The following is a 23973-nucleotide window of genomic DNA, read 5'->3' as shown; positions in this document are numbered from 1 at the left end:
AATACATCCACTACCTATACACGGACCTGTATAATATTGTGAAAGTCAAACATTGTGGAAGTCAAACTTTATTGAAAGTCAAACATTGTGGAATTCACATTCATGGAAACAGATTATTTCTTCATCATAGACACATTGTGCTTTCATTTAATTAGTTTAAGAATAAGCAGAGTACAAATCATATTTCATCTGTATTAAAAGGGCATTCAGCTCACTTACACGGCTGCACATTAGCGAATTTACACTACCTAATACCAATTCACCATGTTAACTAGTGTGGAAGAGGCTTGCAGGAAACATCAGGCATTCCATTTATCTGTTGTTGAGAGTTGCTGATTTGTCTCTGGTAAATATCCCAAGTAAGTACTATGCCATTTAACAAGAGTGTCATTTAGGTACACTATGCTGTATTTACATAAGTGCCTTGTACATTATGCAACAATACAGATAATGAACACACATCCTGAAAGCTATGAAAACAGATTCCTGGTCTCCCTGGTGAAAAAGGGAAAAAACTGCACAAATGTCCGATGGAACAAGTGTGAGGCCATTTAACTTCTGATCCAACAGAAACTGAACTCTACTCTCAAGAGCATTATTATTTAACAGTTAAGACACTGAAGTCACTCATGGACTCCTTGCTTTACAAACCAGTACAGATGAGACATGATGCCATTGAAAATCCACCAATATTTATGATAAATACCAGTGCAGTTCATACAAGTCTTCTGAAGGAATTATGACTTATGTAAATAGCAGTCTTAGTTTATCAGGTGCTGAAATCCATGGCAGAGAGGTAATGAAGGTGAATAAGTCAAGTAGTCCTAAGCCATGTGGAGATGCTTAAATTGTTGGTATTTCAATAGGAACCAGCCAGTTACCAAATGGAGCAAGCTGCTTGTTCCATTAATCCATGCTACTTTATATACATAAATAATAGTGCCTATTAAATAGTTCTGAGTACAGTTCCACGGGAAAAAAGAATTCCATTTTATAATTACTCTGACTAAAGAGACGCTATATCATCACACTTAATTTTTAAAACAAGCAAAATGTCTCCATGCAAAATTAGACTAAGTAATTTTAACAACTGATGCCACATACTCAAGTCCACAAGTAGCAAAGAACAAAAGTAATGTTCTGTTTACAGCAGTCTACCAGTTTTTGGCAAAGTTTTAATATATATATATATATATATATATATATATTACTGATATACATAAGGATGAAATTGAAATGCTTTAAAAAAGGAAATTTAAAAAGATTGGATTCCAAATCATTGATAGTAATGTAATATATATGATTAACATACACTTTTTATTATTTAGACACAGATTTTCAAAAATTGGAACATAGTCAGGCTGCCAAATCCTGATTTTGACCCCTAAATAAGCTGTCTGATTTTCAAAAGTGCAGGGTACCTAGCAGTTCCTACTGCAGTAAGACCATACTGTCTACAGAGTGAAATTAAAGCCTGGTTTTGTGAGGCCAATAGGTAAGGATCTCTCCACCATGACAGCTTATGGAGGGATAGCTCAGTGGTTTGAGCATTGGCCGTCCAAACCCAGGGTTGTGAGTTCAATCCTTGAAGGGGCCATTAGGGATCTGGGGCAAAAATCTGTCTGGGGATTGGTCCCGCTCTGCGCAGGGAGTTGAACTAGATGATCTCCTGAGGTCCCTTCTAACCCTGATATTCTATGATTTTTTGAGGGATTTTCCAAACAGCAAAGCAGACAGCCTCAGTGGCGTAGTTAGGGGGGAGGAGGAGGAGGAGGAACAGCCGCTTCCCCTGAGCACATTACCCAAAAGTAGTGCCTTTTTAACTCAAGCACAAAAAAACGCACCACCCACTGTGGCATGGGCTTCAGCAATGGGACCTTCGGCGGCAGGTCCTTCAGTGCCGCTGAAGACACCCGGAGCTAGTGAAGGTCCCGCCGCCGAAAACCCGGAGCGCCACCCCGTCAGTAAAAGCGCCGCCGGGTGAGTAAAAGCGCCGCAGGGGGTGGCACCTTTTTAAGTCACTCACAAAAAAGGTGCCACCCGCTGCGGCGCTTTTACTCACCCGGCGGCGCTTTTACTGACGCGGTGGCGGGACCTTCACTAGCTCCGGGTGTCTTTGGCGGCACTGAAGGACCCGCCGCCTAAATGCCGCCGAAGCCCCGCAGAGCAAGTGAAGGTCCTGCCGCTGAGGTGCCGCCGAAGACCTGGGTGAGTACAAGCGCCGCAGCGGGTGGCACCTTTTTTTCTGATCACTGCCCCTGTTCCCTCCGCCTGACTACGCCACTGGACAGCCTGTACTTTATAGATAAGCCTTTAGAGTACAGTCACAGTACCAGGATGCATCTGGCTATTACTCTGCTTAGTGTAACTTTTGACAATACCTTGAGCATTTTCAGATCTGCATCAGGAGAGAAGACAACATGGCAACAGCATTGCTAGTAGCCGCTGGTGGGAAAGCTCACTCCCTCCAAAGCAGGGTGGATAAAAATCTATGATTTATTTAAAAAAAAAATTAAAAAAATCAAATTATTTTCTTATTTAAAATAGGATTTTTTTAATAAAATGCTTTTTGAGGGAAAAAACCTATCTAAAGATTGTTTTAATTAAGATACATTATAACTCAAAGATATCTCATCATGGAATATGGATTATAAATTCTAATTCCATAGTATGAAACAATATATTCATGTAATGTTTAAGAAAAGTTTTGTAAATGAGTTCCAATCATTCATGGATTAGGGACCCAATTTTATGGGTTCCACAGTCTTCTATATAGATTATTTAGGTTAATCTTTCTACCTACACAATGGGACTCAGTGCTCAGTCTAGAAAATACCAGGACCTGGGGCACAGTGGGGGCAGAGCCTGGGAGGAGCGGGGGTGGACTGTGGGCAGGGCTGACGGCACTGCAATGTGTCCCGATATTTTAGTGTTGTGATCTGGTCACCCTACTTGAGATCTACCATACCATTCTCTCTATAATGGCAGCAGGCTGTAAAAGAGACCCAGTTTGGGAATACTTAAATTAAATTCCTCTACCTGTTGGAAGACAGGCATGCGTGCAAAATATAAACAGCGCAGCAAAGAAATGCAAGGCCTGGTCGCCCAAATGAAACAACATCACGAGAAGTGTTCCTTCTCAGGAGGAAGCTGCGTTGAAGATGATGAAGGGAACATGTCTGAACATGCAGGATCTTCAGGTTAGTAAACTTTTTTTATTTCATAGGCAGTCCTTAAGAATGAAGTGTCTTCCTTCTGGACCATTCTTGAATTCTCATGTTTGAGCAAAAAATATAGTTGTTACTCTATGATACTATCATTTTAGATGCAGTTGTGATAAAAAATAAATAACTGAAATAGGCAGATCTTCCTTTTACAATTTCACGTTTCAAGTAGTACTGAGTGTCAGTGAATGCAATGAGTAATACTAAATGAGCAGTATGGTAATAATAATTAAATAGCTGCATTGACTTATTTTGTTTAGGAGAATCCATCCTTAACATACAGGATTCTGAAGACTATCCACCTTCAAGATCACCATCATTTTCTATAGTTTCAGAGTTGTCTGCCAATGATAATGTTTCAGTCACATTATGTATGTCACATAGCCACCTGTAGCAAAAAGGGGGGGGGAAAAACTCCATCATCCAGAAACAACCGTAGATAAGTCTGTGACAAGAACCAGCAGATTACAAAAAGAAGTAATTGATGAAAAAATTGCCCGGTTTGTTTATGCAACAAACTCTCCATTCTGTATGATTGAGAACCCACACTTCATTAACATGGCTCAGTCATTAAGACCAAAATACAGTCCACCAAACAGAGCAGATGTCACAGGCAAATTGCTGGATAAAGTGTATGAAAGAGAAATTGAGCAGTGTGCAAAAGGTTTAGAGGGTGAAATTGTTAACCTGAGTCTTGATGAGTAGAGCAATGTCCACAATGATCCTGTTGTATGTGCTTGTGTGACAACAGAAGAAGGGAATGTCTTCCTTACAGAAACAGTTGATACATCAGGAATACAGCAGAATACTTACAAGTAGCAGCAGTAAAAGCTATAACAAACTGTGAAAAAAAATTCAAATGTCTAGTACGCAGCTTGGTCACAGACAATGCTGCAAATGTATCCAAGATGAACAGAAAATATTTATAAGAGAGTCCTAAGCTAATAACATACAGTTGCGGTGCTCATTTGATGCACTTCTTAGCCAAAGACTTCAGTGTTCCAAAAACAAAGGCTAATGTTGTTGAAATTGCAAAAAAATACTTCCGTAACAACCACTTTGCAGCAGCTGCTCTGAAAAAAGTGGGAGGAACCAAGCTAACTCTCCCACAAGACGCGCGATGGAACTCAGTAATGGACTGTTTTAAGCACTATATCAAGAATTGGCCTAATCTGATGACAGTTTGTGAACGAAATCGTGAAAAAATAGATGGCACAGTCACAGCCAAAGTTCTCAACATTGGGCTTAAGAGAAATGTTGAATGCATGCTGAGTACACTGAAGCCTATTTCTGTAGCCTTGAACAAAATACAGGGAAATAGCTGTTTTATTGCTGATGCTGTTGAAATTTGGAAGGAACTGAGTGAAATCTTAAAAAGAGAAATATGCAATGACAGAGTTAAATTATAAGCATTAAAAAAATGAATGGTACAAGCACTATCTCCAGCTCATTTTTCTTGCAAATATTATCAATACTTGGTACCAGGGTCAAACCTTAACTGCTGAAGAAGAGGAGTTGGCTATGACATGGACATCCAGCAATCATCCCTCCATAATGCCAACTATAATAAACTTCAGCGCTAAGGATGAACCATTCAAGAAATATATGTTTGCTGATGATGTTTTAAAGAAAGTCACACCACTGAACTGGTGGAGGTCACTTAAGCACTTGGATTCAGAGACTGTTGAAGTGATAATCTCACTTTTAACAGCAGTAGCTTCTTCTGCCGGTGCAGGAAGAATATTTTCTTCCTTTGGACTAATTCATTCCAAATTGAGAAATTGTTTGGGACCTGAAAAAAAGCAGGAAAGCTTGTTTTTCTTTTCCGGATTATGAACAAACAGGAAAATTAAGGTGAAAATGACTGAGTTAGCTGCAGAAACCAATATTTTAGGTTTCTCATGTTGACCTGGCTGACATAGTCGATTTAATTTTTGTTTTTTGTTTTTTAAATATTTCATGTAACTATTTTTAAAATAATTTTAACAAAAACAAACCTGATTTTGAAAAACTTGAATGTTTAACTAATTCAAAAATTCATATGCTTGTTTTGTTAAAATATTATGTTTGCTGTTGAAGAAAAAAATCCAGAATACATAACGTTGTTGTTTTAGTTAAATAAAACAATTTAAATGTCTGTCTGGTGATGTTTTCCTCCTAATACAGTATGGCAAGAAAATCCTCCAAATAACAATTAACCTGTTGAATTGGAGATAGTTCACCTCCCAATGACTTCATAAATATCTGCTTCAATTACCTTTGGTATATGAAATAACCAAACAATCATTCATTTTCTGACATAGCTGTAAAACTAATCTGAAAAGTTTTCAAAATAAATCACTTTAAAAATGTATAGTGTGTACCTTCTAAAAATGAAACCTACATCTATCTCTGAGTTGTGAAGAGTACGTATTAAGGTTCTAACAACCAACAAGAATGAACTTTTATGTAGAAATCCATGATTAAATCGAGTCTTCCTGGCTAGTGATTTAAACCAAATTGGTTTAAATCAAATCTACCCTGCTCCAAACAACCAGGCTTTAGCAGCAAAGAGAGTGAAAAACAGTTACCATTTGGGAAACTAATCACACACACAGACTAGAATGACAAAAAGATTATTGGATTTCTAGGCCTTGTCTACAATAGAAAGTTGTATACTGCTATAACTAAACCTAAAGCTGTACACACACTGCTTATATATTTTATTTCCATACAAGAAGGGGAATGAGTAGTATAAGGCACCTTTAAACCAGTATAACTGCATCCATACTAGAGCTTTTACCAGTATAAATGTATCAGATAACAAAATGAATAAATAATTTAAAAACACTCTATGGTACCACAAATACTCCTGTTCTCTAGGCAAAATAGTTATACTGGTAAAGCTTTCAAGTGTAGACCAGGCCCAAAGATCCAATAATCTTTGTCAGTGTAATCCCATATATTCTAAGGCAGGCCTGCAAAACTCGTAAAGCGGCGAGGGCCATATTACTCCAAAGAAAACAGCTGAGGGCCGAAACCCTCCCCCCCCGCCAGCGCCGCCCGGCCCCGCGGAAACAACCCCTCCTTCCTCAGCACCACCCCGTGGCTCTCCCCACCCCAGCTCACCTCCGCTCCGCCTCTGAACACACTGCCCTGCTTCTCCCCCTCCCCCCCCGCTTCCCGCAAATCAGCTGTTCGCGCGGGAAGCCTGGGAGGGCAGAGAAGCAAGCGGCAGCTTCGTGCTCAAGCCCAGGGAAGCGGAGACGGAGCGGAGGTGAGCTGGGGTGGGGGAAGCCGCCCACGCCACAGCAGGTAACCCGGGGGGAGAGGCGCAAAGGGGAACCGCTCCCCGCCTCAGCTCACCTCCGCTCCGCCTCCCTGGGCCTGAGCGCGAAGCCGCCGCTTGCTTCTCAGCCCTCCCAGGCTTCCTGCGCAAACAGCTGATTCGCGGGAAGCGGGGGGACTGCAAGCTCAGCCTGACCCGGTGCTCCAGGCACTGTGCGGTCGCAGCGTGGCCCGGCTCCAGCCGAGCGGCGCAGCTGTAGCGCCGCCAGCCACCTCCAGGCAGCGCGGTAAGGGAGCAGGGAGGGGGTGTTGGCTAGAGGGCAGGGGAGTTCAGAGGGGTGGGGGGATGGATAGGGGTCGGGGCGGTCAGAGGGCAGGGAACAGGGGGATTGAATGGGGGCAAGGGTTCCAGGGGGCAGTCAGGAAGGAGCAGGGGTTGGATGGGGCGGTGGGAGGCAGTCAGGGGCAGGGGTTCCAAGGGTGGTCAGGGGACAGGGAGAAGGGGTGGTTGGATGGGGCAGGGGTCCCAGGGGGCCATCAGGAATGAGAGGAGGGGTTGGATAGGGCAGCGGGGGGCAGTCAGAGGACAGGGAAGGGGGGTAGATGGGGCAGGGGTCCCAGGGGGGGCATCAAGGAACGTGGGGGGTTGGATGGGGCAGGAGTCCCGGGGGCAGGGGGAGCGCTCAGGACTGGGGCGGTGGCTGAGCCCCGTGTCCCGCTGGGGGAGAGGGCGAGAGTCTGTGCCCGTGTCCCGCTGGGGGGGAGGGGGCAGCGGCAGTGCGCGAGGGCTCTGTGCCCGTGTCCCGCTTGGGGCGGGGGGGGCGGGGCATGCCGGCAGCGTGCGAGGGCTCCATGCCCGTGTCCCGCTTGGGGCAGGGGGGGCCAGTGGCACGCGAGGGCGCAAAAATATCCTTGCGCCAGCGTCGGGTCTAGGGGTGGGGGACGCTTGAAAGCCCCGCCCCCACAGCTCTGATAGGGCTAGACTCAGCCGCCCGCATGCTGGCTCCTGTCGGTGGTTGGGCACGCCACCAGGAGCTGCCCCAGGAAGCGCCGCCACGCCAGCCTCGGGACTTTGACGGTGATGGTGAGTGAGCGGTTAAAGGGCATCCCAACCAATGTGCGGTTGGGACGCAAGACAGATGTGTGCGTGGGGTTTAGAATCCCCCTGCGGGCCACACAGTGAGCTCCATATGTTGTGCAGGCCTGTTCTAAGGCAACAGTAAACAGACACACTGAAGTAAGAGCTATTGCAGGGATCCACTTTTAGGGATGACCTCCAAAACACCAATTTTTTTCCTCTACAGAATTATACAACTTTCCCTTCACACAAGCAGGAAGTAAAAAAAAAAAAAAGGGGTGGGGGTGGGGGTGGGGGTGCTTCTAGAGAAACAGCATGATGGAAACTACCAAAGGGCATATAGGGACACCCCTAGTCTAACCAATTTGAAAATTACTTTGTTTGTGATAGGTTAAATGACCACTAGCACAGACAGACAGGTCCAAGTCTTCCGTCAAGGTTTTTATAGTCAGACTCTGGGCTCTGGTATTTCTAGAACAGCCTGTCGAGACCCTGTCTTCCTTCAAGACAGATCATGCTATTTGGTAGGCTCTAAAGGCACTTGCTCCACTCTCCACATACCTCTACGTTCTCTACAACTAATTTAGTTTATGAAGGGGAATCATTTCCTCAAGAAACAACAGTGTGGTATGCACACAATGGTTCTCACAGCATGTAATTAGAGATTATGACATAGGCCCTGTTAAGAATTAACTACTCTGGTTATATTTCAGACCTTTTGGTGGACTAAGCATTTGCTGTCTAGTTGCAACGACTATAAGAAGGGCCTGGAAGGAGAACCCTGGCAAGGAGATCCTCAATTTAACAACTCTACTAGTCCTCTTTGAAGTGAGCAGCTTCTCCAGCAAAAATAGTACAGAATAATCAGGTAATTATCTTTTGAAGAGGTTTCTCTATTTATGTATTTCCTTCCATGCCTTGTGTTTTGATCTTTAGTTGTGTCTGAAGGGCAGACAATCCACTAAAATTGCACAAAACAGAAAATAAAGTTTTCCTCTTAGGAGCTGCTGAAACTAACTAGAAAGGCAGAAGAAAGTCTGGAGAAACAGTCTACTTATGCCTATCTCAACTGCTTATTTGGCCCTCATCACCACAGCATCTGAGCACTTTGCAATTGTGTATTCATCCTCACAACAACCATGAAAAAGGGCAGTGCTATTATCCCCATTTTACAGATGGGGAATTGAGCTACAAAGAAGCTAAGTAACTTGCCCAAGGTCATACTAGAAGTCTGTGGTGGAGCAGAGAACTGAATCCAGGTCTCTCTCATATCCTAGGCCAGGGATCGGCAACCTTTGGCACGTGGCACGCCAGGGTAAGCACCCTGCCGGGCCGGGCCAGTTTGTTTATCTGCCACGGTTCGCTGCTCCAGGCCAATGGGGGCTGCGGGAAGCAGCACGGACTGAGGGGTGTGCTGGCCACCGCTTCTCACAGCCCCCATTGGCCTGGAGCAGCGAACCATGGCCAGTGGAAGCCGCGATCGGCCGAACCTGCAGACGCAGGAGATAAACAAACTGGCCCGTCCCGCCGGGGTGCTTACCCTGGCGAGCCACGTGCCAAAGGTTGCCGATCCCTGGCCTAGGCTATGTCCTAACCACTGGAGATTCCTTCCTCTCAATTTACTTGTGATGGTACCCCAAAAAATCCCCAACATGCCACACAAAACCCCTTCCTGATAGGTGGTATTGCTGATCTGAAGTGGTGTCCAAACAATGGAGACCTCTTTCAGTACTGAAATCTGTATTTGTTTGCTTCTGTTTAACTTTACTAGGTTGATTACAGAAATCTTATTTTAAAAAGCCCAATAAACTTAAATGTCTATAAGATTAAAACGGCAATAATTAATGTATTTTACATAATGCTATTTCAAGGTAAAGAGACAAGGTTAAAATCTTACAGGAAAATCCTAGACCCACTTAAGTCAATGGGAGTTTTGCCACTGACTTTAAGGGACTAGGATTTCACACTTATGGTTTAAAAAAAAAATCTTCTGCAAATCGTTTCAGTGAACCAGGTTTGGATGTGTCATTTAAGAGGCCCTGTGCTTTACAAAAAGCAGTTATGTGTTTTACTATTGGTAAGCTAAAATGTACTTACAATTCAAACCATTTTCTTTTAAAGTTTGTTTGAACCTTACTTTCAGGGCCAAATAAACTGGCTGCTACTAAATCCAATGTATGTTTCATGTTTGCAAAACGATCAAGCAAGGCATACAAGACTTAGTAAGAAAGCACTCTAAAGTAACCTGATCTGAGCAGAGCGCCTTAGACCACTGCCAAAGAAAAAGCATGATCTAGTTATTCCACACGCACCAAAAACATTTTGATAGGCTAATTAATCATGAACATAACTTTTCAGACATTACATAATTTCACACAGACTTGCTTCCAGCTCCTGCCAAAAAAAATAACAATTTGTATGAGAAATAAATCAATACTTAAAAAGAAGTGACAGTAACAAAACAAGAAAAAGGGAGGGAAAGAAAGGGAAGGGTTGGGGGAAAAGATGAACATTAATACTGCAAAAAAAAAACTTCATCTGTTTAATTTTACTGCTCAAAGCACAGTAAAACCCAGAGTACAAAGGTAAGACATTAGTTCAAATGTACGTATAAAAAAATAATTTCTCTCCCCTGATGACATCCATCACAAAGTCACTATCAGCCTATCTAATTGTGGTCTCCACAGTTAGATACAAAGGGAAGCCATAAAACACAGTTTCTCAATCTCTGGTACTCCTGTTTGGGGAAGTTAATATCCCTCAATGATTAAATTTATCATCTGGGATAAATTGTTACTTGTAAACCCAATAGAGTTGAATTATTAATATTTTATATTGATGCAATATTCTCTAAAGCTTTTATCTGTTTGATAGCATGTCAACATCTGTCTTCAATAAGTCAATATATGATCAACATGATCTGTTCAAAACAGATGCAAAACTAATCAAAAAACATGTTTAAGTTTTTTTTTTAAATCCCTTTCAATATAAATTGAAATAAAAACAATTAACAAGACATTTAAATTGCTGTAATCATTATTACGATCAGGAGAGGGTCGGAAAGGTAGTCTAGTAGCCTACCATTAGACTGACTCCAGACTCCAAGTGACATGGATTCATTTCCCAGCTCAGCCAGAGTCTTCCCACATGACCTTGGGTAAATCACTTAATCTACTCTGTATCTCAGTTTTCTATCTGTAAAAGGATTTTTACCTCACAAAAGGTGTTGTAGGAATAAAATCCATTCATGAACATGCTTTGGGAAGCATTCTGACACTATGCAGATGAAGGTCATGAATGGGCTAGATAGATAGGACAAAGAAATGAAACATACAAGTATAGATTTCCACTTCTGAGTACTAGATCAGTTGCTATTCAGATGCCACTATGATTTCTGCTGTTGTCTGGAATATTTAAATCATCTGCTAACTCTATTATACCAGTTTTGCCAGAATTCATATGCACAACAATAAAAATCAGGAAATTAAAAATGTTAGTTACCCCGTCAATGAAAATGTATGTAAGGAGCCAGTGTTAACTACTTTGCATCACTGTTAAGTGGTGCTCCCTTTAAGTCTAACAGAGGGCTTGAAAACGCACTTGCCAAAGGCAATAAACAGCACCATTTAATTTATACTGTGATTACATGCATAGTGTGCTGCTTGCTAAACAATAAGAAATAATGTCCTCCATCTGAAAAGCATAGTCTGAAAAAGGAATTTTCTCTGGAAAATGAGGTGTGGATGGGGTTATATCATCTATTACCACAGAATTTTAGTTATCAGGGTTGTGAAATAAGTTTGCATGGCAGGTTATGTGGGCAGACAGCAGTAATGTCACTGCTACAATTTGTGAAAGCAAACAAACAGTAAAAATGATAAGAATCATGTTAATTTCACATCTTCTTCTGGTTGGGCAAGTTATGGTTGGTAGCAGCAGTGGAAAGCAGTGGCGCTATTGACTTGGCAGGACAAACCGCCTCATTTCTCCCCTCCCCCCTCCCAAAAAAGGTCTGGAAAGACATAGACCACTGGAGACTAATATCCATAAAAACCTACTCCAGAACTGTCAAGAGCTTCTAGAGTTGGCAGCATATTCTCACCCACTTGCCATCAAAAGACCCCTCCCAATGCCCTATAACCTTCTCAACTTAAAAGTCTACCTTCTCAACCTCTCCAAAATAAAACCTCTCAATAAAGACAGCCTCCTCCCCTATAGGTAGTCAATTTATGCCATCTAATCACAAACCACCTTCAAGTATTATCATCCCTCCAAGTCCACTCACTCCTATCTGCAAAGTACCTCCCCACAAGGAAGCACACACGAGTCTCACCCAAACACCAGAAGACAAGTGCTCTGAAATGTAACCGACTCCATCACTGAGGCCAAGTTGGAGGACATGATCCATCCACAGTGAAAGAGCCAACTAATACCCTGACTCTGGGTGACAATCAACTACCACAAATACACTCTCTGTGCATGCTTCAAAACCCTGATCTCCAACAGCAGTGAACATTGTGGGAATGGGGCAGTGGTAGTGAAGAATTGATGAAGACTTTCTTCCCTTTCTCCATCAGTCCTCCAAAGACTGGCTCAGCAATTGCAATGGAACCAAGCAAGTAGAAGCTTTAACTAATGCTCGGAATTGAAACTACATACATAATAGGACTACACTCCCCAATGCGCACAAGATTTGATAGCATGGGTGTCATGGGCCAGCAGACTGAAAGAGGTAATGGTCCCTGCGATGAGATCCATAGAAGTTAAGGAATGTGCAAGCTTGCAGCACTGTTTTAACCAAAATAAATCAACTATTGGTAATTTACATGCTGCCGTAAGTGAATAACATTCAGCTTGCTATTTGCACAAGCACATTTTAATTCTAAGACAGACTAATTGGGACACGAATCATAACTGCAATTACTACAAATCTATAGGATCACATAAACCAATCAACCAGCAAATAGGAAGCAAGTGCCAGATATTTTTTCAAAAGGTTGTCATAACTTTGGAAGCAGTGTGTTTCAAGGCCATGCATAATGTAAAGCAATTTAGAAATGATTGTCAGTCTTCATTCAATGCTTTAAATTTAGTAACAAGTTAATAGCATTCAAGTAGAGTTGGTGAACATGTATACTCAATCTGATCAAAGATCAAAACAGACCATGCTGTATAATCTCTCTCCAGTGCGCTCTCACACTGGAGAAACTTCATTACATCGCCTAGACAACCACTGAATCTATTTTAAACAATTCAGTTTTCCAAAAAGCACTAGATTCAGCCATTCAGAAATTTCAGAGATTACTCTTTTGCTTTGGCTAGGATTCTGTATGGCAAAATAAAAATTCTGAAGTTCTCTGGGAGCAAACAGGTGACAAAAAAGACCATACTGGCAGACACCCAATAGGCTCTAATGATTTGGGTGCTCAACTTAAGATATCATAGGAGTATGAAGTTAGGTTCTCAAAACTTTCTGACAATCAGGCCTCTTTAAGATGTCCAACTGGACTCCCAAATATGAAGACACGTAAAAATCACTTTAGCCTATAAGCTACTTAAATAGCTGCACTCATAACCTGTCTATTCCCATAAATGAATAAGTGATAACATGGAATCAAAAACCTGATAAGTATCACTGTAAGTTGCCTTACAATTATATAGGACATCTACTGAATTGTTACTATGAAATCTATGCCAAGTGGGTCATGTAATGCCTGCTCTGGTGACCTTTTGTCTTATGGCCAAACTCTTGAACAAAGTTTGCTAGTAGCATGGGTGTATTTTGAGCATGTTTCTGATACACTGATATAGTCCGTCTGTACACAGTAGTCCACTTTTACTACATGTAAATTACCAAAGATTTAGTTATTCATCAACACTATTGAAATTACTACATAAAACATAATGTTAAACTCACATAATGTGTTGGTATTCATCCCTCCCCTGGGCCAATTCCAGTCATGTAATGACCACTGAAGGATGATGAAGCTTATCTCTAATTAGAGACCCCCATTCTTTCTACTAAGTGAGCTGTATGGATGGTAACTTGTGATCCTTTAACTCTGCAGGGGAAAATGGTACCAATGGCAAAGCACCAATCTACACTAAATTTACAGCCACATGTACTCCTGCAACAACATCTGGACTATTTGTTTACTCCATGTTTTAGCTTGGTGAGTTCTGAAACAATCAATAGAGTAAATCTTGAGAAAGTCCAAGTTTAAAATTAAATAGCCTAAATAGAGCATTGCTACAGGAGTACTTGATCAGTATCCTGCTGATCCTTCATTTTGTCAACTGCTAAGAGAAGGCAGCTTTACAGAAAGAAAAAAGAAGACCAGACAACCACCCACGTTCATAAATTGTACTCGAATACGTATAAGCTGGGATCAACAGCCTCAAGAGAGCATAGAAGTTCTAGACATCGCTTCTGAATACCTCATTAGTGCAGAGCAGTGCAGCAAGTCAATTAGAAGCCCAATTACATTAAGTTTGTAAATCGCTTTAAAAAAACCTAAATACTAGAAAGTTAATATTCACCTACCCCAATTGAAGATACCGGACAATTACTGTATCCTTAGACCAGGGTAATAGAGAACAAAACTATGTTGAAATACATGTATAGTTTCTGGAGTGAGGAGAAGGAGATAACAGCTATAGTGTGGTTAAGGATCTGTTTCATATTGTATTAGCTGTGTGTCTAATTTAGTGCAGATCTATATAATAAAACATCTATTTTTAAAGAATCATTAGTATATTAACAACTATGTACAACAACAGTGTATCTGATTTTTTCCCCCCAGCAATACTTCACTTGATACTCCGTCATCTCCAGGATTATCATATAACTACCAGTTTAAGGCTGAATCAATGTTTTTTCACTTGACTGAATAACCCAATCAATAGCAACAAGGACAAAAAGCGAACTGCTGTTCATGCTGCTAGTTCCCCCTGGGTTTGGTGTTACAGAACCATGTTAGATAGATCCCACCACACAGTGCTCAATGTGACACTGATCACTCTGTAGGCACAGTACAGGGTACTGATATCATCTATACAGCTAAATCAACAGAGATAATTATTTGCACCTTAAGAAAATTAAACAGTTGTCAAGGCAAATGAGTTGAAAAACTATTTGTATCTTGCACTGCTAAGAAGAAAAAAAATCAACCCCCCATTTCTATATACACATGATACACTTGAGCATAAGATATTATACAGTGCTACCTCAATATAACGCGGCCCGATACAACACGAATTCGGATACAACACAGTAAAGCAGTGCTCTGAGGGGGGCGGGGCTGCGCACTCCGGTGGATCAAAGCAAGTTCAATATAACACGGTTTCATCTATAACGCGGTAAGATTTTTTGGCTCCCGAGGACAGCGTTATACTGAGGTAGAGGTGTATAATTAAAACAAAAAACAGAGTTGACTATAGATAAAAGCTTTTTTTTTTTTAATTTGACATATATTTGCAAATATGAAAATCAAATTGTTCATGCCAACTCCTGGAATCAACAAGGTTGCCCTTTCAACCCATAATGTCATAAAGACTTCAAAAATTACACCAATCACAATTTCATTATATATTTGGCATACAGAAAACATGTTTTATATTTTGTACATTACTTAACACATTTTCAGTTTAACACATGAATAGCAAGTGGATAAGGGGAAAAAAAGAGATAGGAAATGGCTACAGGATTTCACTGTTTAAATCTTTAGAAGTATTTGTTTAAAATATATTCCCAGAAATCTTTAGTGTGCACATTAGGTTTACTCGCTGGTCTGTCCAATGTGTGTTCTGATCCTTCTAAAGAACCAAGTATGTGGATTCTGTAGAACCCAGTGATACTAATATAGTTCGGTTCCAACACAGTGTTACCTTTATATCATGCAGCAAAGTAATGGTTAGTACCAATGTACCCATTATGCTACAGCCTAGAACTTCCACAAACATGAAGGCACTAGCTTCCGTATCCTGGAAAAAACAAGTCTGTTCACATGCCGCGTTTGGGATATTCCAGCTAACTGAATCCATACCATGTGCATTTAATTGACTGGCAGACTCACATTCTTTAGTTATATTTAGCATTAGCTTTCATCTTTGCAAGGGTTTACAGAAATTACTGAGCAAGCACATATTTTGCTCTACTTTGGGTAACAAAATGTCACTTACATACTAGTGTTCTCTTAAATTATTTAGATTTATAACAGAACATACACAAAAATGATCCTATCCAAGGCTCTAAGTATCTTTACTAAAAATTTTAAAAACACAATTAAAAATAAAGCTAGCAGCTACCACTCCCCCTCAAAATCAAAAATAAGCACTTATCAAAAATAACCCCCAAAATACCCCCTCTCCAAAAACTGGAGTAAATTAGATGGGCCCCATAGAATACCTTGAAGCAGGGGGTCTCAACCTTTTTCTTTCTGAGCCTCCTCCCCCCCCCCCCCAACATATTATAAAAACTCCATGGCCTCCTGTGCCACAATAACTGGTTTTCTGCATATAAAAGCCAGGGCCACCATTAAGGGGTAGCAAGCAGGGCAATTGCCTGGGGCCACATGCCACAGGGGGCCCCTGAAGTTACATTGCTCAGACTTCGGCTTCAGTCCCAGGCGACAGGGCTCAGGGTCCTGGGCTTCAGCCCCATGCAGTGGGGATTCGTCCTTCTGCCCTGGGCCCCAGCAAGTCTAACACTGACCATGCTTGGAGGACCCCTGAAACCTGCTCGCAGCCCCTCAGCAGGCCCCGGACCCCTGGTTGAGAACCACTGCCTTGAATTTGGCTAATCTGTGTGAAGCACTGAGTGAGAGTGTACAGATTCCAAAGCTAGAGAAAGACTTTAACAGAGAACAACTTACTGGCAACTCATTCTTTTTTATACCACCTTCATCTTGAGCACCTGTGGTGATTGCAACAGCAGTTGGCATCTGAAGAAGTGAGATTTTTTTACCCACGAAAGCTTATGCCCAAATAAATGTTAGTCTTTAAGGTGCCATCAGACTTCTTGTTGTTTTTGTGGATACAGACTAACACAGCTACTCCTTGATAGTTGGCACTGTACGTTTCAAGTCAATGCAGTGCTGTTGAAAGATACCTGTAAACTGTTGAGTCCCGATCCAGCTCCCCACCCAAAAAAAAAAAAAAAGGAGCTGTACATGTGTTGTAGAATCAAAGCCAGACTTCCTGGGATCTACTTTTATTAACAAAGGGGTAATTCTAAAATATACTATATAGCACACTGTCTAAGCTTTCATCCAAGGCCCTGCTGCTCCCTGAGTTGACTGGCGGATTGATTCAGGAACCAAGAAGCAGGGCAAAGGTGCCTCTGCCAAAGGCCGAAGCCCACCTCCCTCATATCCACAATGAAGTGGAATGAACCACACCTGACCATAAGGCACCAGTAATCAACATGAAGTCCCTTGCAAGGTTTCAACACCTGCTACCAAAGTGAGGAAACAAGAGAAACCTACCAACCTGTAATACTGTCATATTGACAGCCCTAGAAACAGAGAGTCTATTTTTAAAATCCATAAAATAGGCCTAGCATAGGAAACAATGAAGGTTTGCTTATCAACATGCCTCAACTGTGTTCTAAAGATACTCAGATTGTGTGAATGAGTGTAGATCCATTTACTTTAATGTAATAACACTATCTTACACCAACTGAGGATCAAACAAAATCTCCATGATCTATAAATCATTGGAGTCTCTGATGAAAATGCTAGTTAAGGATATGAAATTTTATTGATAGGTATAATGTGCAAACTTATTCCCTAGGAACTAGACTAGGACTTCATCTCATTTACATAAACCACTGAGCAGCCAAAGAAAGAGTATTGACCTCCAGTAATTACTGACCTGAACTACATTTAAAATAAATAGTCATCTAGAGGTGAACAGCTTCAAATCCCATTACCAATCTCTTGATGGAAAAAGATATTAATGGATTGCAAAAACCCTTTCAATAGGCTTCTCACACTAAAAGTGAAGTCTGCAGAAACTCCACAAAACTTATCTGAACATGGTGCATGTAAACATTGAGAACGTGTTGCATTGACGTCTTTTAACATAAGTTTCCAATGAAATTTCACGCGTCTCCATGCACATCTTCTACAAGACAATTAGTATATTTGCAAACCTTATGTGAAACAAGCTACTGCATAAAACTAAGGGGGGTGTCAGTCTAAAATATATTGGGCATCAAGCAAGTTCACATAGGAGATTGAAATTTATGATATTAAACCTCATTACTACAACAGCTGGGACCAACAAATGCAAGGTAGAAATAAGCCAAATAGCTGTGGAAGACAGACAGAAGAATGCCATTTTTTCCATAACCTACAAGTGAAAAAGGAAATGACTAAGTAAACAATAAGCCTCATCAGAGAACTAAAGCTGAAAGTCTGCTTCAGTGGCATTCCATTAGCACCCAAAATGGATATTTCCCTTTGTTTACATTTTTACCTCTTCAAAAAGCAAAATATTAGAATGTCTGTAAATTGCCATTGCAACAGTCACTCACTACTCTTCCTCTGTTTACACAGCCAACCAAACTTAATTTTCTATTGCAGAACAAAGCAAGGGGGAAATATGCTGTTGGATGTACACACTTGATGTTTATTAAATGTGTAGCAATGATTTCAAAAGTGATATAGTCCCAGAACAGTACATTAAGTTATGCCAGAAATCCCTATGGTTGTTCTCCTAGTTTAATATTTTAGTGGAATGGAAGAATACTTTTTATGGCTCATTGGTTTGTTTGGCATTATGAGGTGTGTTTATTGTAACATGTTGTAGATTTCTGTAAGTGTAGGTAGACCTTTACTTTTAAACTGTATTAACAATATTGTTTATAAACCAATGTATGTTTTGTTGTAACACTGTAGCATAATGAAGAGTTCCAATATTTTGGGCAAAATGCATCTCAAATAGGAAATGGGGTTTTTAACTTCACAATTTGTTATTTTGATCTTGGTGTATATTTTTGCAAATGTTATAGGGCAACAACAAGTTGGGTAACTCAGGTGGGGCACAAGGAACAATAAATATTATATGGCAGTGGGGAACTAGCTAGTTTCTACAGGAGGGGAGCACAGCTGATCTTAGGAAGCCCACCAAAAGCCATATGCACACTTTATTAAGTCTGTAGGATGTGTATGTCGAGTGGGAGGGGTATTGGTGGTAATGTAACACCTAGACAGGATATGAGGCGATGAACAGAGATAAATGAAGGGGGACGACCTTATCTACTCGAATTTTTGATCCAACAAATTGTAAGCATTTATCTTTAAAAAAAAAAAAAAAAGAATATAATTCTTTGCCTTTCCCTGTCCTCCCAGATGCCCCTATTCTCATCCTCTATACCTCCCCCAAACCTCAGCATCCCCTATCCATGTCCCTTGCTCCCAAGCATCTCCCCTTCATCTGCTCTCCCTGTCCACTTTTCTTTTGTCTCCTCCACAGCCTCATACCACTCAGTCCTCCACCCACAAATTCACGTCCCTCTCTGTCCACGGTTTCTATCTCTAACCTGAATTCTTCTCCTTACAACTCCCACCACCACCCTTATCTCCTACCCTCCCAGCCATGCCTGGAGTTAGAAGAAAGACTATCACGTTTTATTTTTAAAAGGTTTCTTAGCGTTCTGCAGCTCTGTATACATGTGAAAACAGCTTTGTGCAGATGCAGGTAAACAGAAAATGGTGGGAAAACAAGGGGAAAGCAAATAAGGTATACCACAGAGAATTTCTCCACCCTTGACAGTGTGTACACAGAGTCAGGACTAGAGCTTACATCAGCCTCCCTGGGAAAAAAAGAGGCTAAACAGTTGACACCAAAAATGCAAAGCATCCTTAACTTATAAAACTGTATTATGCAGCAGAGCAAGATGGTTAGTTTCCTAGTTCTTCCTTCTCTCCTATCGTGGCGTCTAGTGCTTCATACTTGAGATTGAGAATACATCTTCTTCCCTCTTGCTTTCCTTCGCCTTCTATACATATCCCTGCCCTTATGACCCCCTAAATTACCACTTCCCTGATTTTCTTGTGGCGGCATTTATTCCATCTCTTTATAATAATTTCCCCACTAAGCCACCTCCCTCCTCCTGCAAAAGCCCAACCCATAAGGCACTACTTTCCTGCAAGGTGAGCAAAACCAAACAACTAAATTTGAATTTTCCCAGACCAAGCCACTTTGGAGAAAGTCAGAAAAAAAATTAGGAAAATTTTCAGTGTCAACAATAATGTTTTTGTAACATTATGGGTCAGATTCTCACCTGTCTTAAACTGATGTAGGAGCCACCCTGATTTATGGTAGCTGAAAATCTGGCTTCATAACTTTTTCCACTGATTTTTTCCAAAGACCCCCTCCCGAAAAATTCTACCCAGAGATGAGTTATGACACGTGAAATTTCAGAGGACTTGGTTTCTTTGGGGGATGTTAGGAACAGGATGAAAAGTTAGGCTTACAGTGCGAAGCTAGCTTTAGTCTTAACTTTGGAGTGGCTAACACCACTCCATGGCTCTTGCACTTTTTATTTCAGTTTTATTACCTCATCAGATTACAATCTCCTCTAAAAGGGAGATGAGAAGGGTATTTTTTCTGCAACAGAAAGCAATCCTGACCAAAACAGGATCTGCCCATTAGCCACCCTATCTCCACAAAGACAGCAGCCTTATTAAATTACAACTGTTTGAACAAGGTCAAGCACTCGGGGTTTAATTCAAAGTGTTTCCAGGTATAATGCTGTCAGGTCAACTTAAACAAGCCAACAGAGGCTTTGAGCCTGATTAAATATTAAAACAGAATCTTTCACATCTGTTTTTACCCAAGGATGAAATTACTGTACATCACTTCAAACAGCTCATTAATACACTGTACACATATCTTGCCTCAAAGGTTACAGGAATATCAATGCTTTCGGAGTGCCTGCAGTGAAACCTACACAACACAGCTAGAAGTGAGGTCACTTTATACTTTAGCAGGATGTCAATATTTCTTTATAAATGTGAGAGGTAATCAGTTAGACATAGATTAATTTTAAATTAAAGGATGGAAACCTCCAGTGAAGATAAACCAGTTACTTTTGAGCTGAACCTTTTAATCATTCATCTCATTTTCTTTGATAGATAACTTGATAACAGACGTTGCCACAGAAAGTTTGATCCAACAGTAATTATTTTTCAAACTGTAAGGCTGTCATGTCCAACTAGAAATCTGTGGTAGTTTATTTTTTTTTAATTTACAAATCATAATTTTTAATTGGAACATAAAAAAGGTCCATCAGGATCATCTGTTTAAGCATCTTCCATTTCTAATGATACTTTGATGCAAGATTAGGGAGAGAAGACGTTTGAAGATACGTTTTCTTTGACAATGATACACACTGCATTAATGTACTCAGTGAAATATCTGTAGTACTCTAACAACCAAAATGATTGAATACTCCTCCAATATGACTTTTGTGAGACAGACTAGAAATTAATCATACCATGCTTTTGAATAAAAATCTATAAAAATACACCGTGCCAATTTAAAGACTTATCTTTAAAAATGTATGGGCAGGGTGGGACTTGGGGAAAAGATGCAGGAGAAAATGACTTTGTATCTGATCTCTACTTATCTTGGAAGAGAGTGACTGTGATCCACAAGCCAATTGCCTACTGAAGTGGAGTTTAAACATGTGAATTTGCCACGAAACATTTTACCTTACGATGCAGTTTTACCAGCCCAACACTACAGAAGAAAAATACTCTGTGAATACCAACAGGCTTACATAACAAATAAGAGAAACCTAAAAGAAACTTTCAGAATGTTTTGGTATCTATACCAAGGGTCAAAACTACATATTTTAAGCACTTCTAGTTAATAAGGCATGAGACAATTTGCTTAAGACAAAATAAAATTCCAACACACAGTCTTCTACCACCCACTAATTTACATTTGAATGATATAATCAACAAGACCAAACTATGCTTAATGTAAAGTCAATAAATTCTTTTTTGGCCGTTGACACAAAAACCTACTGGGAATTTAACACTTGAGGAAATTAATCATTATAACACTTTGGCTCAATGCACTTCTACATTGAAATAATTTGGTCTGTAATCCACTTTATTTGTAGTTGGGTTTAAAGCAGTAAATTTTATAGAAGCTGGCCTCATTAAACTGGATCCAGTTCAAAACGGTCTTCCATTAACACTGTATATTTGAACTAAATCAAAATATTCATTTCCTATAACATGTACAATTGTTCATTTTATAACAACCCAAACAAATCACCATCACTAGAGTGTAATAGAAGTATTTAAATTTTATTTGATCAAGAGTCTACAGAGATAGATTTGCCTACTGCAGAGACAGATTTTCTTTAGGCATAATAGGTGTCATCAATTCTTATGTTCACCAAATAAATCCACAGCAGCCCAAGTTTTTCCAAATACAGGACACACATACTATGACAAAATCTTTGCTACCTGAACTTTTCTTTAAAAGCTTAGTTCATTTAACATGGATTTGGGATGCTTTGCAGAGACACTACAGACTAAACTGAATCGTGCTGAACGTATTTTACCAGGTCTTAAGAACACAGGATCTCACCTCTACTGTGTCTCTACCCCTTTTTAGTCTGAGAAGGGAAGGCTGCGAAGGACATGCTCTCTCAGAGGCAGATCCTTCAGTTGGTATAGCTGTCGGCTACACTGCAGTCAGTTTATACTCGTTGAGGATCTACCCCTCTATGCCCCACATCCCCGCCATTTCCCCCTCCTCCTTCAAAGAGGAATTTGCTTCCATTTAAAATTTTATTTTCAGAGAAAAGTCCCCCCCAGTTTGTGCTTCTTTTCCCCCCCATCTCATATGGAAAGGCAAATAAGCCCAGAATCCTGGCCCTCACTATAAGATATAAACCTGCTTCTACACTAGGTTTCGTTCTGCAGCAGTTCTGTGTATGTTTGAGAAGTGTTTCAGGGATGGAGGATGTCCTAAGACGCAAAAGGTGTTTCATCATTAAAAGAGCAGAATTGGCACCTTATAAATGGGGCTCCAGACCTGAAAACAGCTAGTCCATTGCCAGTCCGGATACACTAGTGAGGCTACCTCTGCGCAATCCCTACTACCCTGGTTGACATGGAGCAGGGCTCAGAGCAAGATAATGTAATTCCTGTGCCTGGTATAGTGAACCCAGCAGCGGGGCAGTGCAGGTGGCAAGGAAGAGAAGCGGTAGAATGGGCAGTTTAGAGAACACATTGATCCCTGCATCCTGGGGAACTGGCTTAGATGCAGCAGTTTCCATCAGACAGTTGCAGCACAGCAAAAACCGATCATCTCTTTCAGCATGGAGACACTAAGGGTATGTCTACACTACGAAATTAGGTCGAATTTATAGAAGCCGGTTTTATAGATATCGGTTTTATACAGTCGATTGTGTGTGTCCCCACATAAAATGCTCTAAGTGCATGAAGCCAGCGGACCACAGTACCAAGGCTAGCGTCGACTTCCGGAGCTTTGCACTGTGGGTAGCTATCCCACAGTCCCCACAGTCTCCGCCGCCCATTGGAATTCTGGGTTGAGATCCCAATGCCTGATGATGCAAAACAGTGTCGCAGGGCGTTCTGGGTACATGCCCTTCCCCCTCCGTCAGAGCAACGGCAGACAATCGATTCGCACCTTTTTACCTGGGTTACCTGTGCAGATAACATACCACGGCAAGCATGGAGCCCGCTCAGCTCAGCGTCACCATATGTCATGTGGGTGCCGGCAGACATGGTACTGCATTGCTACACAGCAGCAGCCACTTGCCTTTTGGCAGTAGAAGGTGTATTACGACTGGTATCCGTCGTCGTCGTACTCCAGTTCAATCATAGGCACCTGGGCAGATATACTTTGTCTCCTGGAGACTCAGTCCTGCCAGCAGTCCTATTGAACTGTCTTGACGATGATGGCTAGCAGTCGTAGTACAGTATCTTCTGCCAAGCACCCAGAAGATGCCGAGAGCTATCAGTCATGCTGCACCGTCTGCTGCCAGCTTAAGATGTAAAAAATAGATGGACCAGATTTGTTCTGTATTCATTTGCTTCCCCCTCCCTCCCCGTGGTCACCTGTGCTCTCCACGCTGGGCAAACAGGAAATGAAATTCAAAAGTTCACGGGGCTTTTCCTGTCTACCTGGTCAGTGCATCTGAGTTGAGAGTGCTGTCCAGAGCGGTCACAATGAAGCACTGTGGGATAGCTCCTGGAGGCCAATAACGTCGAATTCCGTCCACACTACCCCAAATCCGACCCGCAAACTCCGATTTTAGCGCTAATCCCCTCGTCGGAGGTGGAGTAAAGAAACCAGTTTAAAGGGCCCTTTAAGTCGAAAGAAAGGGCTTCGTTGTGTGGACGTGTCCAG

General features: G+C 41.3%; 1 protein-coding gene across 7 annotated transcripts in view; it reads right to left on the bottom strand.

The window, feature by feature from the left end:
* KAT6B (lysine acetyltransferase 6B) overlaps positions 1 to 23973 on the bottom strand; it is a 197283-nt gene that overhangs the window by 103686 nt on the left and 69624 nt on the right. The gene's annotated exons all lie outside the window — the stretch shown is intronic.

This window comes from Malaclemys terrapin, chromosome 7 (genome assembly GCF_027887155.1).
Source record: "Malaclemys terrapin pileata isolate rMalTer1 chromosome 7, rMalTer1.hap1, whole genome shotgun sequence".
In the NCBI taxonomy this organism is placed as follows: Eukaryota; Metazoa; Chordata; order Testudines; family Emydidae; genus Malaclemys; species Malaclemys terrapin.
Note: the sequence above shows the minus strand (reverse complement) of the source record. Positions and strands in the feature narration are given on the sequence as shown.